Source organism: Nycticebus coucang, chromosome 15 (genome assembly GCF_027406575.1).
Source record: "Nycticebus coucang isolate mNycCou1 chromosome 15, mNycCou1.pri, whole genome shotgun sequence".
In the NCBI taxonomy this organism is placed as follows: Eukaryota; Metazoa; Chordata; class Mammalia; order Primates; family Lorisidae; genus Nycticebus; species Nycticebus coucang.
The window spans coordinates 82,694,901-82,708,495 of record NC_069794.1 but is presented as its reverse complement, the minus strand read 5'-3'; the positions used below and the strand labels follow the sequence as shown (position 1 = coordinate 82,708,495).

General features: G+C 43.1%; 1 protein-coding gene and 1 pseudogene across 2 annotated transcripts in view; one reads left to right on the top strand and one right to left on the bottom strand.

Moving 5' to 3' along the window:
* The window catches only part of FRY (FRY microtubule binding protein), a 486,067-nt gene extending 485,822 nt beyond the window's left edge, over nucleotides 1-245 (bottom strand). The window contains exon 1 of the mRNA XM_053563486.1: nucleotides 48-245. The gene's annotated coding sequence lies outside the window, so the exon portion shown is untranslated. The remainder of the gene's footprint in view (nucleotides 1-47) is intronic.
* Nucleotides 246-6,057: 5,812 nt separating this feature from the next.
* Nucleotides 6,058-7,877, top strand: LOC128566504 (glyceraldehyde-3-phosphate dehydrogenase-like; annotated as a pseudogene). The gene is made up of 2 exons (XR_008374572.1): nucleotides 6,058-6,073; nucleotides 6,868-7,877. The product of XR_008374572.1 is annotated as a glyceraldehyde-3-phosphate dehydrogenase-like (transcript).
* The last annotated feature ends 5,718 nt before the right edge of the window (nucleotides 7,878-13,595 follow it).

The window sequence follows — 13,595 nt, the reverse complement described above, 5'->3', positions numbered from 1 at the left end:
CGGGCGCTGCGAGTCCCCGGGGCGCGCGGACGGACAGGGCTGGGTACCTTAGGAAGAGGCCGGGGCGCCGGCGCCCAGGGAGACCTGCAGCATCGCCCGGACGCCTCCACCGTCGGCGCCACCGCCGGAGGCTACTGCGCTGCGCCAAGCTTCGGAAACGCGGGCACCCGGCGCCGCCACCGACGCCGCCCGCGCCGCTCGCGCTCCCCGCGCCGCGCTCCGCTCGCTGCGCCCGGCCTCGGCTGCCCGGCGACCGCCACTGTCAAGCGGAGCCCCGCCCCCTGCGCGCCCGGCGAGCCGCGGACCCCCGGGACGCGCCGCCGCAGCCATTGGCCACGGGAGTCGTAGGCCCCGCCCCTTCCCGCCGCGCCCCGCCCACGCCGGAGGCGCGCGTTGCCGGCGCCTCTCCTGGGGCTCCGCGGGAGGGCGGGGTCCCGGGCTGGGCGAGGCCTCCCCCAGGCACCAGCGCGCTGGGCCTCCGCTCCCGGGCGCCGCGGTTTCACTCTGTGCTCTGCTGGTCCAGAGATAAAAACATGGTTAAAAAGAGAAGAAAAAGAAAACATCTTCCGGGCCCTGCGTGAGGAGGGCAGTGGTCTCGGCAGCTCTGGTGTGAAATCTACTTCTGTAGAGACATTTATTACGGAAGCCCGGGAAAGGCTGTCTAGGGTGGAGTGTGGGAATTACAGCCAAAGGTGGTTGGTTGGTTGGTTTTTGCTTTTACTTGTTTGTTTTTTTAATCTGAAGGTGTCAGGTTAAAAACACATTTTATTGACTTCATTTTAGGAAGAAACTAAACCCATTTGAAAGAACTTGTCCAAGGTTATGGAGCTACTTGGAGGTTGGTTCCATACTTAGGTGCTAAATCAACGCTGCCTCGTATTTTCTTTCTTTCCAAGTCATGCGAAGAGATGCATTCTAATATGTAAGAAATTAATTTTAAAAATCCATGGAGATAGAAAGTTCATTGGTGGTTGCTAGGGAGAGGGGTAACTGGTGGGTGATTGCTAATGGGTAGGGCTTTCTTTTTAGGGTGATGAGAATCTTCTGTATTTTGTTACAGGTGATGCACAACTGTGAACATTACAGAAACTACTGAATTGTACACTTTATTTTTTTATCATTATTATTTTTTTTTAAAGACAGAGTCTCACTTTATCGCCCTCGGTAGAGTGCTGAGGCGTCACAGCTCACAGCAACCTCCAGCTCCTGAGCTTAGGAATTCTCTTGCCTCAGCGTATCGAGTAGCTGGGACTATATGCACCTGCTACAACGCCCGGCTATTTTTTGTTTGTAGTTTTGGCCAGGACCAGGTTCGAACCCACCACCCTAGGTATATAGGGCCAATGCCCTACCCACTGAGCCACAGGCACCGCCCTGAATTGTACCTTTTAAATTGGTGAATTCTGTGGTGAATAGTATCTCAATAAAGCTTGTTAAAGTGCAATGAGAAGGATAGTGATGTGGGAAAATCCACGTAAGACATTATTTGGAATATGGCACAGTTGTGTGTTTTGTAGGCAGATACTATGATTTGCATGCTAGCACTATCCATTGAACAAACTGTCCAACTTTATCAAGTTAACTGTGACATGGGTGCAAAGATTGATAACGCAGGGTCTGCCTGCACAGAGTTCTCACTCTGTGGAAGGGTCAGTCTATAATATAATAAGGTAAGTGTTGTTACTCTGGGGAGGTAATTAACGGCCAGGTTTAGGTCACTAAGACAGAAGGAAGGACCTGGGTGCAATCATGGAGGGGCTGGAATGTGTGCAATGCCTTAGCAGTGGCTGAGGTAGCTGACTGTGGAGAGTGTGGCAGGAAGTCAAGCTGGACAGTTCCTCACAGGACAAAGAAATATGGACTAGAGCTCAGTTCAAGGGGGTCTGACTGGACTGGGTGTGGTGGCTCACACCTGTAATCCTAGAGCTCTGGGACGCTGAGGTGGGAGGATGGCTTGAGCTTAGGAGTTCAAGATGAACCAGAGCAAGAGGCAGACCCACCCATCTCTACTAAAAATGGAAAATTTAGCTGGGCATGGTGGCTGGTGGAAGCCTGTAGTCTTAGCTACTCGGGAGGCTGAAGCAAGAGGATCCATTGAGCCCAGGAGTTTGGAGTTGCAGTGAGCTATGATAACACTACTGCATTCTACCCAGAGCAGGAGTGAGACTTTGTAAGAAAAGAAGAAGAAGGCAGACTAATTAGGAAGTAAATTCTGTATGCCTTCCCATCCCTGGTGCAGTGTGTGATTTTGGTGAATGGTCTTAATCTAAACTCATTTCACCATCCTGTAAGAGAACAATAGTAATACCAACTTTGTTTCTACCTTTTTATTATTAGCATATTAGCAGTTTGTATGCATTCTCTCCTTAGTTAAAGGGGGTTGTCTTCAAGGCTTTTAGGCTTCTAAGTGATGGATATGGGATGAAACTCAATCTTATGACTCTGAATCTCTTATTCTCAACATTGTCAGTCTTTTGAGTTGTGAAGCTTCCTTAGAAATGCAAATAACTTGTGAGCTATAAAGCTCTCTAAGTAATAGCAAGTGAAACTTGTTTTTACTCAGGGAGCCTATCTGCTATTTGATTGGGAAGTAGAAATATGTGTTTTACAGGCCCGAGGAAGAAACTTAGCTACTGATCTGCACAGCAAAATCCAGGATTCCAGCATTTATAAAAAAGTGACTCTCCAATTTAAAAACCAGAATCTACACCATAAAATGTAAGCAAGTCTTCTCAAAAACATTGAAACATTCAAAATCAAAACCCTTATTCAGACCTTTACATTCCAAGGGAAAAATAGTAACAGTGCAAAAGTCCATTATAATGTCATCCTTTATGACCCGGCTTCTTCATGTTACTATTGGAACAATACAAGTTGTGACTTAATATGCTATGCCCAAAATTGTAATAAAGAACAGCATTAATATGTTCAAAACATGAAGTTGATTTTCATTTTAGTCAACAATTTTCAGCTTTTATGAAAAACAAGGTGGTATATAAATTTCAATGGTGAGATTTTAGGAATAGTTGTCTCTAACTTTACCGATGTAACTTATGAGCCGTCAATCAACAACTCTATGGATGTTTAAATATAAAGGTGTAAATCCTAAGAGCTTTGTTAAAAATTTAAAAATTTTATTTGTTGAATGAAACTGATGAGGTATGGAAAACATGTCAACATTTATGGAGAATATTTTGGACGAAGTTCTGCCTGATCTATCTATCATCAAACTATAAATGGCTGCTCTAGTAGGTCCTGTGCAATCTCTATTTGTAAATTAACTAAGTCAGACCACAGCTAGTGAACAATTTCAGCACCATTAAGTTACTGAAAATGGAATTGTTATACCACTAGGAAATATAATGGCTGGAAATTCAAATGTCAAGGTCAAAGTATAATTTGAAAGACACCAAATTTCTGGAGAAAAATCCTTTTTAATAGTATTTTCAAATTAGCTTTACAATAGTAGTGTGTAAACGACTTAAAATTGTATGCAGTCTGGGCATATCAAATATACAATGATATTTCAGTGAAATTGAAGCCCTAGTCCCAACTCTAGCACTATGAAGAAATTATACAACTCCACTTAAAATTAAGGTCTCAAAATAAATAAATAAAAACTGGAATCTCCTATTTTTATTGTCCGTGTACAATTTTCAGCATAGTGACAACACTTCTCTTTTCTCCATTTATCCTTCCATCCCTCATGGGATTATAAATACCTTTTGAAGGCAGGTACAGGTTGAGCATCCTTAATACAAAAATTCAAAATCTGTAATGCTCCAAATTTGAAGCTTTTTGAGCACTGACATAATGCCACACATGAAAAGTTCTACTCCTGGGCGGCGCCTGTGGCTCAGTGGGTAAGGCGCCGGCCCCATATACCGAGGGTGGAGGGTTCAAACCCAGCCCCGGCCAAACTGCAACCAAAAAATAGCCGGGCGTTGTGGCGGGCGCCTGTAGTCCCAGCTACTCGGGAGGCTGAGGCAAGAGAATCGCTTAAGCCCAGGAGTTGGAGGTTGCTGTGAGCTGTGTGAGGCCACGGCACTCTACCGAGGGCCATAAAGTGAGACTCTGTCTCTACAAAAAAAAAAAAGAAAAGTTCTACTCCTGACCTTACATTAGGGGGGTGACAGTCAAAACACAGGTGCACAACAGGGTATTCAGTGTCCCTAAGGGGAAAATAAAGACCCTGCAAGCCCCTTTGAGTTGTGATGTGTTTTCATCACACACCCAGATTTTCCCGGGTAAGCATACACACAGAAGGTAATGAAATGTGCTTATGTGCTTTTGCAGGCTACATGCCCCACATTTGGACAAAACCCGCATGCATTGCCCACTATTTTTTTTTTTTTTTGCTTATTCTCTGCTCTGTGGTGTACAGATATTGCTAAAAATGTCAAAAAGGCCTACAGATACCTCTACTGGTAACAATGTTAAGAAAAAGAGGAAGCATTTATGTTTATCTGTAGCACCCAAAGTCAAACTGTTAGAGAAACTGGACACCGATATAACTGTGGAATGTCTTACATAAGAGGGTGGTGTTAGCAGGACCACCATAGAGGGCCTGAAGAAACAGAAGGATACACTGTGAAAGTTCTGTGCTGAAAGTGATGAACAGGAGTTAATGAAAAGTAGAAAAAAATACAAACATCACATGTACCCAGTGCTAAATTCAAGCTAGTAGATTAACACCTACATGCTCACAACAAGAGAAAAAAAAACTCAATGAAATTCAGGAAAGGCGTATGGGTAAATTCCCAACCAACAGGGACATTGCACGGGTATATGGCACAGTACCTGTGTGTAGGACACACAGGCAGATGGGGGGAGTTTAGCCTTCAAGAAGGGGATATGGGTAAATTAATGCAAACTGTGGAAACTATTTGTACCCCCACATTAATCTGAAATTTGAAAAAAAAAAAAAAAACTAGACAGGGCATAAAGCTAAAGATGAAGATCTTGACCACGTGTTTAAAGGTTAGATGTGTTAGTGAACAGGTGCCACTTAATGGCATACTGATCCTGAAACAATCAGAGTTCTATTGTGATAAACTGAAAATTGAAGGAAACTGTAAATATTCAACAGTCTGGTTGGTTGCAGAAATTCAAGAAAAGACACAGCATTGAGTGTATAAAGATTTGTGGTGATAAATGATCTGCTGATCATGAAACAGCAGAGAAATTTATTGATGAGTTTGCTAAGGTCATCGCTGATGACAATCTGATACCACAACAAGTCTACAAGGAGGACGAAACATCTCTGTTCTGATGTTATTGCACAAGAAAGACCCTGACTGCAGCTGATGAGACAGCTCTTACGGGAATTAGGGATGCCAAGGACAGACAACTGGCTGGGAAGATCTGATGCAGCAGTCACCTGTAAGTGTAAACTTGCTACGATAGGCAAAAGCTTCCACCTTACTGTTTTTAAGGAGTGAATTTCTTACTAGTCCATTATAGCGCTTAAAAAAGACGTAGATCACCAGGGACATATTTTCTGTTTGGTCTCACAAGAGGCTTGTATTAGAGTAGGAAATTTGGACTAAATGATGACTCCAAGATTTTGTTATTCCTTTTTTTTTTTTTTATTGTTGGGGATTCATTGAGGGTACAATAAGCCATTTCCCCCCAAATGTGATTTCATTAATTTGGCTACGTGACCAGGGTATCCTTAGATCAATGAATAATAAATGTAAAAACATTTTCTTGAGCATCATACTAGCAGCAGTGAATAAAGGCGGGAGTGTGGAAGGTTTTCAGAAGGAGTGTGACATGAAAGGTGCTGTGTGTGCTGTTGCCAGGGCAAGGGACACTGTGACTAAAGACACAGCTGTGCATGCCCGGCCTGCCATTACACTCAGTGCTGGCGATGCATAAGGGGGTGACTCTGAAGGACTTCAGATGTCATGTGTGAAAAAAAGTCTGACCTTTTTACAGATGCAAGACCTTTGAATCCATCCATAAGCTGGAAGAAATAGATATTGAAGACGTTTTTAACATATATAATGAGGCTCAAGTTCTGTTCATTCATTGACCAATGCTGAGATAGCTGAAATGGTGCTGAGTCAAGGTACTTGTGATAACACTGACAGTGAAGACAACATTGTTAACACTGCAGAAAAAGTGCCCAGAGACGACATGTTGAAAATATGGGATGGGCTTATTTATTGAAGGAGGAAAGCAAGAAATCATGTCTGTTGTAACATTAAAGACAAACTTCTGAGACCAAACTGTTGTCCATCAGGCAGATGACTTCTGGAGAAATATTTTTAAAAGCCATTCATCAGAATTCATCTCTGCTCATCTCTGGAGGACCCACTTCCTGGTCTCTCAACTACTTTTCACTTAAAACAGCAACAACAACAAAAATCCAATGTTCAGTAACCTTCTAACCAAATCATGGAATTGTAGGTGGAGACTGAAAACTTGGCACTGTTTAATAGCAGTACGAGTATTCTGGTGATGCACCTTTCCTGCTTTCTTATATACCCTGATCACATTATTTTTTTCACTATAGTAATAGCTATGTCATATATTTTTTACTGCTACATACTTGTGTGTGAGCTCGGCGCCCTAGCACAGTGGTTATGGCACTGGTCATTGTGCCAGCTACATGTACCAAGGCCAGGGGGTTTGAGCCCGGCCTGGGCCAGCTAAACAACGATGACAACTGCAACAAGAAAATAGTTCCAGCTACTTGGGAGGCTGAGGCAGGAGAACCACTTAAGCCCAAGAGTTTGAGGTTGCTGTGAGCTGTGACGCCACAGCACTCTACCCAGGGCAACATAGTGAGACTCATCTAAAAAAAAAAAAAAAAAAAAGGCTCTCTGGTCCTCTCCTTTGTCAGACAGCCACTTCTTCTAGTGCAGCGCCAGCACCATCCCAGAGGCACCTCGGTGAAAGAGGTTGGAATAAACGGCTTTGGTCATATTGGGCTCCTGGTCACCAGGGCTGCTTTTAACTCTGGCAAAGTGGATATTGTCACCATCAATGACCCCTTCATTGACCTCAACTACATGGTCTACATGTTCCAGTATGATTCCACCCATGGCAAATTCCATGACACAGTCCAGGCTGAGAATGGGAAGGTTGTCATCAATGGAAATCCCATAACCATCTTCCAGGAGTGAGATCCCACCAAAATCAAATGGGGTGAGGCAGGCGCAGAGTATGTTGTGGAGTCCACTGGTGTCTTCACCACCATGGAGAAGGCTGGGGCTCACCTAAAGGGGGGTGCCAAAAGGGTCATCATCTCTGCCCCCTCTGCTGATGCCCCCATGTTTGTGATGGGTGTGAACCATGAAAAGTACGAAAACAGCCTCAGCGTTGTCAGCAATGCCTCCTGCACCACCACCTGCTTAGCCCCGTTGGCTAAGGTCATCCATGACAACTTTGGCATCATGGAGGGATTCATGACCACTGTTCATGCCATCACTGCCACCCAGAAGACTGTGGATGGCCCCTCTGGGAAGTTGTGGCGTGATGGCCGCGGGGCTCTCCAGAACATCATCCCTGCCTCAACTGGTGCAGCCAAGGCTGTGGGCCAGGTCATCCCTGAGCTGAATGGGAAGCTCACTGGCATGGCCTTCCATGTCCCCACTGCCAATGTGTCGGTCGTGGATCTCACCTGCCATCTGGAGAAGGCTGCCAAATACGATGATATCAAGAAGGTGGTGAAGCAGGCATCAGAGGGTCCCCGTAAGGGCATCCTGGGTTACACCAAGCACCAGGTCATCTCCTCTGACTTCAACGGTGACACCCATTCTTCCACCTTTGACCACCACTTTGTCAAACTCATTGCCTGTTATGATAATGAATTTGGCTACAGCAATAGAGTGGTGGATCTTGTGGTCCACATGGCCTCTAAAGCGTAAGAACCCCCAGACCACCAGCCCCAGCCAGAGCACGAGAGAAAGAGAAAGGCCCTTATCTGCGGGGGTGCCCCTGCCTACTCAGTCCCCCACCTCACTGAGAATCTCCCCTCGACACAGTTTCCACACCAGACCCCCTAAAGAATGAGAGGGGCCTAGGGAGCCTCACCTTGTCATGTAACATCAATAAAGTTCCCCGAATTCAGACAAAAATAATAATAATAAATAAATACTTATGTGCAATTTAGTGTAAAAAAAAATAATGAGTGCTTATCAGCAGCATATAGATTCAGAGCCAGGAGTTGATAGTGATGCCAAACAACCACAGATTGTTCCACAGATTGGGTGGCTAAGGTAGTGACACCTTTGCTTTCTGATGGTTCAGTGTACACAAGTTTGTTTCTTGCACGTAATTACTTAAAAATATTATATAAAATTGCCTTCAGGCTATGTGCATAAGGTGTATATGAATCACAAATGAATTTCATGTTTAGATGTTGAGTCCCATCCTCAAGATATTATATATATATATGTAAATATACCCAAATGTGAAAAGAATCCATAAAATCCCAAACATTTCTGGTCCCAGGCATTTTAGATGAGGGATACTCAGCTGTTTTGTTACTGTCCTTACTTTCCCTCCTTCCGCTTGTGTTCATAGCCCTATTCTTACCCCTCTTCACCAACTTAGGACCTTGAAGAATATTTGTTAAATGTCCATTTTATTATCAGAGGGGAATTTCTTTCCAATCCTAAACTTGAGTTTATGAAACTTGGGTATTACTTGGACCACATAGCATCTGTGCTCTAGGACGTTCAGATGTATTTGCAAGAACATTAGAGGATGACCTTAACATCATCCATACTTTGAGCTGTGAATTGAACATCTGAAATGTAGAAGTCAGTCTCAATCTACCCCCCAAATATTAATATTTTAACAGTAAATATGCTGAATACTTGAGAACAGAAAGATTTTAATATTTATTATAAAAATTTAAATTCCCAAAGAGATAATTTACTAGTGATTTTAAAAATGTTTGAAATCTTTTTTCTAAATCTTCATTTTTCTCCCTCCCCCCTCTTTTCAGTTCCTTTTTTTTTTTTCTTTCACAGGATTCTGATATCTAATTAACACCTCAGTCTTATAGTTTTCTTTTCTGTGAATTTCTGGGCAGAAGTCTAGGGAATTCAAAAGAATGGGGAGGTGCTACCATCCCCAGAGTCTAAGGCCTGGAGAAAAGCATCAGAAAGGCTGCAGCTATTCCTCTCCTAGGAGCAGGTGTTGTCCCTCCCTAAGGACTTATTATGGGTTGGAAGAAATGAGATAATGAAAATAAATAAGCTACTCTGTGAATGTTATCAAATATGATCAGCACCAGGCAGAAAGAGCTCCGAGTGAGTAAGAATTATTCACTGATAGAAGCAAAAGCACATGAACATTACAGTTTTATAAATATATTCAGGAGAAACTAATTTGAACAAAAGCACCGACCTAATTGGGCCACACATGATAGGGTGTGGGGAATAGGCCACACATTATAGGCCACACATGATAGGGGAAGTGTAAAGTGTGTTGCTGGGTTGGCTCAGCTGGCTGTCAGCTCTCAACTCTGCCCCGCTAGTCCTGGCATTGTAGTCTTTTCAAGCAGGCTTCCTCCTTTCCAAGGTCACGGGACAGAGAGTCATAGAGACAGTGGTCTACTTTCCCTTTGGATGCTCGTGAGGCCTGCTGCTAAGAGTGAAAAGCTACCCCGTTTCCCCGAAAATAAGACATGCTCCAAAAATAAGACCTACTTACAGGAAAGCTAAGATGTCCCCTGAAAATAAGACCTAGCACATCTTTGGGCGCACACCTCAAAGTAAGACACTGTCTTATTTTCGGGGAAACAGGGTAGTAACGGATAGGACTGGGGAGGAATCAAAATGCTCCCCTGCTTAGCTGTCTGCAGGCCCCGCTAGCCTGAGGTTCCTTGCCATTCTAGGACAATCGATTTACCTTATGACTGAATTCCAGGAAAGGAACCATAGCAGCAGATAAAGACCACAAAAAAATGGTAACCTGATGAAAAAGAATCATCTGTCCTGTAGTGTAAAGTATGAAAGCTAGGAAGTTAAAAAAAAAAAATACAACTGCACACACTCTCTTTAAAAAGTTAGTAGTGTGCAGCTATTCCCTGGCTGAAGCAAGAACACCTAATTCTATCTGGGATGTCTGGGAAGACATTGTGGTTGAGGTAGATTTGGAGCTGACCATGGAAGGATGACTGTGCATCAACATCTGAGAATGAAAGGGGAGGAAGGAACTTTCCCTGTGGCACAAGGAAAGTGATAGGGTGTAAAAATGTATATGAATTTCAAGAAAAGCAAGCTGACTTGATGTGGATGAAGTGTGGATGGGGAATTGAAAGATGAGCTTGAAATACAGTTGACTCTTGAACAACACAGGCTTGAACTGCATGAGTCCACTTACATGTGGATTTTTTTTCCAACCAAATGGGATGGAAAATACAGTATTCATGTGACCATAAACTTGAACGTAAGGAGGGCTGACTTTCTTATATGCAGGTTCTGCAAAGTATGCCCAGATCTTGGTGTATATTGAGGTGCTAGAACTAATCCCCCACATATACCGAGGGCTGACTGTATATTCTTCTGTTAACCTAAACGGCTTATACTATCTCTGTGTTTCTATATTTCCATGTCCCCATCAACCCCAGGAAAATAGATATATACTTAAGAGAGAAAAGAAATAGTCTTGATGTATTTTAGTAGTTACCATAGAGAATCAGAAACAATTTTTCATATTATGTGAAGAGAAAATCAAGCATGATATGTAATTATTCAGAATCAACCACTAAAAAGGCTCTTAAGCAGAATAAAGAAGAATAGTTGTCCCAGAGAAGCTACTGTTTTGACATTCATCGAGGGGACAACCAAAAATTTAGACTAAGATTATAGCCTTTGCTTAAGCTGATGTTCGCAATTCTAGTAACCTTAAATGATAATAAAATAAAAGAAAACCCAATGGATGTGTGTGTAAGGGAGAGTGATGTAAAATCATTATCCATTTTTTTTTTTTTTTTTGTAGAGACAGAGTCTCACTGTACCGCCCTCGGGTAGAGGGCCATGGCGTCACATGGCTCACAGCAACCTCTAACTCTTGGGCCTATGCGATTCTCTTGCCTCAGCCTCCCGAGCAGCTGGGACTACAGGCGCCCGCCACAACGCCCGGCTATTTTTTGGTTGCAGTTTGGCCGGGGCTGGGTTTGAACCCGCCACCCTCGGCATATGGGGCTGGCGCCCTACTCACTGAGCCACAGGCGCCGCCCCATTATCCTTTTTTTTAATAGATGACTTGAGGCTAAACTTTTCTCAAAAATGAAATTTAATTAATCCTTTTTTTTATTTCTTAAGCTTCTCTTTCTTTTTGCTTATTTAGTAGATTAGTTGAAATGGTTCTATTACTTTTTTCTTCTTCTGTCTCTTGGCCCGTACGAATTATACTTCGTGTCAGTGGGAGTGGCTGAGAAGGATGTCACCAGGGAGTTGATCTCTGAAGAATCCTAAAGAGTGCCCCAGGGAGCTGGAAAGAAAAAAGGTGAAACCTAGTTTTCTAAAGCAAAAAGGAATCATTTCTATAAAATAAGACTGATGAGTTTGACTGTGATTCTGAGTTAGGGTCTAGACCAGGTTATTCAAAGTCTGGATGTGAGTACCTAATGGAAAGAAGGACCACCAGAATCCAGCAGAGTTAGGTAAGAATAAGTCATGTCAGGTCATACAGAAATTTATTAGACTAGTGATATGCAGGAGAGAATGCTTATGGTTCCCCAACAAACACTCCCCATCTTCTTTTTATTAAAAAAATCCCTTGAGTTTTAGTTGGGTACGTGATAGCTTAGTTGGAAACCCACCACATTCTAGACCACGCTGTGGCTGGGTCTGGCCAAGAGGATGGAAGCAGGAACAATCCTGTCTTGGGATTTCTTGCCTTGACTCCTCCCCCGCCTTTCTGCAGGCTGGTGGTGGGGAGGAAACTTCAACCAAGTCATGAGAACAATACCCAGGGGATGGTGGAGCAAAAGCACAGAGGGTCCCTGAATCCCTGGATGCCGTCGGAAAGAAAACCCACCTGTCACCCTCCATCTTACTAAAGAGAAGTAAGCCCCTATTTTGTCTGAGCCACTTAATTTTTAACTCTCCATGTGATAGCAGTGTAGGTTCTACATGGTAGGAGAAACAATAAAATATGTAAACTTTAGTAAGTCATTTGCTTAGGTCTCCTATGATGTACTGCTATACAAAACGTAGAAATGTGTACAAGGCAATTATGTCATTTTGTAGCTGCAAGAATAACCTTGCTCAAATTGGCCTGATTAACCTGGAGTTGCAAACTATAGGCATTAGGTGAAATTTAGCTTTGCAGACATTTTGTTTTTAGTGCAGAGTGCTGGGGAAAAAATTTTTTTTTATCATTTGATTTTTAGGACAGTAAGTACTCTCTAACTCACTGCAGTTCGCAAGGTCTTACTCCTGCTTCTGTATATTTAAGTTCCCTGCTTGGCACCCGAAAGCCTTTGAATTAGCAACCTCACTTACTTAGGGTAGTAGGTGATGCAGCTCTTCCAAAGACCCCAAATAATACTGTGCCTTAAAGATGAAAGAGGTTTCTTTCTCTCTGACCTGAGAGTGGAAGATGGGGATTCTCAGTAAGCAAGTAGTTCCACCCCAAATGGTCACACAGGGGCTCGGGTTCCTTCCAACAAGTTGCTCCCTCATCTTCAGGTGGTTTTGTGTGATTGAGGATGGGTCACAGTGAGTCCCAGCCACTCTGCTGTCAGGGAAGGAAAAACAAACAAGCTCACGTGGAAGGAGGCATGCACTCATTTTAAATGTACGGTGTGGTGAGTGTTGATGAATGTGTACACCTGTTTGAGTACCACCCCAATCAAGATCTAAAATTTCGAGTTTAGGTTGTAAGCTTCTTTTTCTTTCTTTCCTTTTTACAGTCAAGGTCTTGCTCTGTCATCTAGGCTAGAGTATAGTGGCATGATCATAGCTCACTAAAACCTTGAATGCTCGGGCCCAAACACTCCTCCTGCCTCAACCTCCTGAGTAGCTAGGACTACAGCTGTGCCACCTTGCTTAGCTAATTTTTAATATTTTTTGAAAGATGCAGTTTTGCTATGTTGCCCAGGCTAGTATTGAACTTCTGGACTTAAGAAATCCTTCCACCTTGGCCTTCCAAAGTGCTGGGATTATAAGCAGGAGCCACTGTGACAGGCCAGCTTCTTTTTTTTTTTTAAATTACAGTACAACCTCTGTAAGTTGACCACTCAAGGAACCAATGGAGGTGGTCAACATAAGGAACTAGGGCTACTGTGCTGACACATACATGTGGTGCATGTCCCATTTATGAGAATTAGGTCAACTAAGGAGGTGGTCCATGTAGGGAGGTGGTCAACTATCGAGGTTCTGCTATAGTTTTAATGAAGTAGCTATTTTGATGAAGATATTTGTCTTTGAACTTCTGGATAGCATTAAGTCAAGAGGAATAAGAATCATGTTGGGTAACATGATAGCAAACCAAAAGCGTCTTAAGAATCCAGAGACATGAGGTAAATTTAATTTAGTAGAGTTAAGTATAAGCCTTCCACTTGAATTAAAAAATCAACCTCAAAAGGTAAAGAAAACCACACAAAAGAAACATGTAGCTTAATA